Raw genomic sequence first — 4,625 nt, 5'->3', positions numbered from 1 at the left:
TGGCCAGAGTAAATAAGAAACTGAAACTGAGACTCCATAACAATATACCTACTCTTCTCTTTCACCAAATCCCCCTTTTTCTTGGGACACATTTAGTAAATAAAATTTAGTACGTTTCTGTCACCCGTTGTGCGTATATAGAAATTTCTTCTTCTACCAAGAGTATTTTAGGATTTGGTGAACCTTAAAGGCCCTTCTGAAATTGACTCGAAAATTGTATTTGTTTACCAAATTTCAGTGTTTGCCCTACCTAACCAGCTTTGGCGAATGTTGCCACATATCTTCCAGCAAGTCATGTGAGTCCTTCGTCCTTCCCCCGAGCACTCATAATTTATACGCTGCTCCATGGCAACTATTCGGGCGTTTCCCTCCTCACTTTGCCCTTAAATTATGTTTATATATTGCCTGAATTTCCTGCACCCCGCCCCACCATTCACCTCTCCCCGACTAGACAAACTGAAAATGCCCCTTAGTCCAGACAATGCACACAATACACATGTTTTAATGGTAGACAGTTTTTAGACGTGATAATGCAAGTGGAAAATCAGAAAAATATATTGTTGCTGCCATGCCAGTCACCAGCAGTAGACATCGCAGGAGTGAAAACAAAGCAGCACAAAGCGGAGGATAAAATTCCCCAGATAGAGATATGCACAGGGAAAAAGGTCAACATATTCAGAAATGAATGCACCTCAAATGTTACAACATTAGAAAATCCTTATATATTTGCGCTTGCGAGTCTTTCTTGAAGTGTAATCCGTAGTCCTTTGGCCATACCGTAACCATATGCGACATAATAATTTTCTTTCCGTCCCCTATCCTCATTGGGACGGACTGCGATGGTACACAGACTGTACGGCATAGGGTCATGGAGTGATATCTGTCTACAGCTGTCACATATTGTTTAGTCGAGGGATCTGTCTCCGCCGTCTCGCATGTATGGAAAACTCATTACCAGCAGCTGCAGCTGCGGTGGCCCGAGTTTCCCAACCAAGTTTCCCACCAGAGTTTCCCCACTGAGCACTTTGATCCTTAAATAAGTTGCGGAAAATTGGCTTGCTGTCGGCCAATTGAATATCCGTATCGACTTGCTGCGGGTTTTAGTGAGCCGCCTCCGCCTCCGCCTGTGCCTGTGCCTGCACTTTTAATTGCATAACACATAGTTTCACGCTTCTTGCTTACACTTCACTTCACTCCACTTCGCTCCGCACAACTTGGCAGGGCCAAAGTTCACTTTAACAAGTGAACAACTTTCAATGGGCAATTAAAAGGGCATACAAACCGGGGACAACAGTAACGGGCCTCCGACGCGGATCGGATCGGGGTGAGACCCAGGGCAGAAGGCGACAGGCGGCAGGCGGAAGGACGTCACCAGCGAGAAGTCACCGGAAATGTTAACAAAATGCATAGCAGCACAGATTCAGCTAAAGTTTTCGGGCCGAAAGGCAATTAAAGTTTTGGCACCGACACAACACCACCACAAGAAGTACACAGAAAAACAAGAAAAACTTAAGATTCGTTTCAAAGTAGAACAAGAACAAGATAAATAATAACATTATCATTAGGGCTAGAAGGTAAGGCTTAAGGCTTAAGGTAATGAAAGGAACGAGAATTCTGAACATAACTTTTGAGACACTTAAATCACGTCACAATACTTCAATTTCGAATTTGGATCATTAAAAAATCAAATGCAAATTAATTAAATGTATAAAAAATCTTATTCAATTTATTTCAAATTTAACTAAATGCAATATAAGCTCCTGAAATTAAATTTACCAAGTTTGATTGGCAAAGAAATTGGATTAAATTAATTTTTTGGTCCGTGTATATGACTTGAAGCAGGGCCACCGCAAGATGGTGCCTTCATGTCCTTGCTGGGATGCCTGACTGCTGTTCCGCCAGTTGCTGCAGGTCCGGCCATAAATGTTTTACCATAAAATATAGGAAATTCTTGCAATCACGGATCCGCAATTAAAGTTTATTAATTTACAGCACGAAGCAATTCCCAGAGCGGCAACGGCAGCCCCTTAATATATTAAACATCATTAAGTTCGCATCTCAAAATAACTTATTAAAATTAACGCTCAACACAGCTCAATACAGCAACTTTGAACAGTGTGACGTCATTACACACACATACGCACACTTAGGGGGTGGTGGCGCATATAAATTGCATATTTATGCACTATAAACATTAATTTACTTGCCATTTAGCTAGACGCGCAGTTAATTGAAAACAACAATATCCGAAGCAGTGCAACATAAGATGCGCCACCATTAAATGCGGGCCTGACACGCCCCCTTTTCAGCCGTCTGAACAGACCCCCCTCCCCACCTCCTGTTCAAATAATGCAACAGCAGCCAAAGCAAACAACTTTAAATTATCCAAAGAATAGGAAAATGCAGCGTGCAAAAATTGCAGCCATCATTAAATTTGCGTGGGCCATCGGAGAGATGAAAAGTCGAGGAAAAAGGGGAAGGGAAAGGGAAGTGGGGATTTGGGGGAGTCGGAGTAATGCCAAATTTAATTGCAATTAATGTGCAGTAAAGCGGAAGTGCCATAGAAACGGGCAACGCGTCGGCCATTGCAGTACGGGCTGGCACTTCCGGTTGGCGCCATGTTGGAGCACGCTATACTCCCTTGCAGGAGAAAAGGGGGGACTCCCACGAGAGGTTAAAGGGTAACTGAGTGGGTTAACCCGATACTCAGGGTAAAACAGCTATGTGAGCCGGCATTGCCCTTCTCGGGTTAACCCTCAAGATTACACAAATTGGGTTAACTGGCAAAAGTATGCTGTGGGTTTTAGAACAGGCGCACACTGGTAATTTGATACTGCGTCATTTATTCGTTAGCAACACTCGTATTAAACTTCATATTTGCGCACTATTCACATACATTCGAACGGATACAAAAATTACATAAATGAATATTAATCTGGATAAAGTTCAAATTTGGTAATTACCTAATTGAATAGTAATGTGAGATAAACCTGTTTGAAAGCAAATGTTATAAGAGCTTAAGGGATCAGGTGTCCTTTTGTTTATTTAAAATTAATTAAATTTAATAATGGTTGTTTTTTTTAAAGAAATAATCATGTTATTGTTTCATCATTAATACAATGAAAAATCGTAAAATTATTCGTTTCAATCTTGTTTATTTTAATAATAAAAGAGTGTGCTTCCCAACTGAAACAATGTATATTGTATTCGGGTATACCCGAATCTAACTCCGTTGTTCTCTGGCCTTGCGAAATTGCATGTCCTGGCGGAAACGGATGCTTGAAGTAAGAAATCAAGTTTAAAGCGTCCCGCCACCGTTTTGCAACATTGCTTCTACCGCGTGTCCCGAAAACGGGGGTGGTGGTGGGAAGACAGTTGTAATGGGTTAAGGGACGGGGGGGAAACGGTTCTCCATGTTACAAGCTACCTGGTTGCATTTACCTGGCGCCGTCGCGAAATTCAATTACTCGTGCACCATAAACCGATTAACTTATATAAATATTTATATCGCTGAAATGCAGTCGGTCGCCAATGGCTTTATGGGTCGTATCTCTACCGTTCGATGGGCGTTCCCAGGGGCGGTGGTCGGTTGTGGGAGTGGGCGTGGCCTATCTGCGGTGTGCCCCTGCATATGCAAACAGTTTCCCAGCAGGGCTCGGCGGGGACATTCAGTCATTCAGAGAAATGGAGCTGCGGCTGCAATAATTTCATTTGCATTTGCATTTGTTGCCGTTTATGGTCCACTCAAGTGTTGTCAGTTGACCCATTCAACCGCCGGAGCCCCTGTTCCCCGCCTTCCAAGTGTTTAATGGTAACACGCTGGGTGTCATCCGCAGGCGAGGGCACTCGAGGCCAGAACAGAGGCGACACGGAACAAAGCAGACACGGTCCGGAAGGCATATCATTGCACTGCCAACACGGGTGGGATCTACCCAACTCTATGGCAGTTGCAGTACAGAGGTAAAAAGCTTGATAGTATATCGAAGCATTATTGAAATATGCTCCAAATTAGAAACAAATCTAAAGATGCATTTCGGATAATTTCAGATAATTCGTTCAAGGATTGGTATTCATGAAAAATACAATAGGGAAATCGAAATTTTGAAACTATTTCTTTATCAACATCTGGGTTCCATTTCAAGATTAATTTGATTTCATACGCATACATATTGTGTTATTTACAATTAAGTCTAAATCATTTTTTAAGTAATTTCTTCCTCTGCAGTGCATGGTTGTAGTTGGCAAGTGGCAACTACTTGTCTTCATAAATAGTTGCTAAACAGCGATGGGCCCGTGTAAGTGTCTGGTGAGTGCATTGTTCCCGGCAGCAAGGGAGGGTGTTAGTCAGGGGTTAATCCCGAGCTAAGTGCCGCTCTCGACCCCGACCGGCCTGGTGTCTTCCTAATTGAGTTACGCATTCCGGCGGAGTTCGAACCATACTTTGATTGCCTCCGGGTTATGAGGTCTATATGGTATGCGTTGAGTGAATTAATCGCATGACTTGTGCAAGCACCGGGCATCCCCTCCAAACATATATGTATATGTATATATTGTGGGTATTTGTGCTAACATCAATGATGAATAAGGCTGTTTCTAAGATTAACTGATTATGTTAAATATAATTT

This window comes from Drosophila serrata, unplaced genomic scaffold, assembly GCF_035046125.1.
Source record: "Drosophila serrata isolate PLE 108 unplaced genomic scaffold, ASM3504612v1 contig_228, whole genome shotgun sequence".
Lineage (NCBI taxonomy): Eukaryota > Metazoa > Arthropoda > Insecta > Diptera > Drosophilidae > Drosophila > Drosophila serrata.
Note: the sequence above shows the minus strand (reverse complement) of the source record.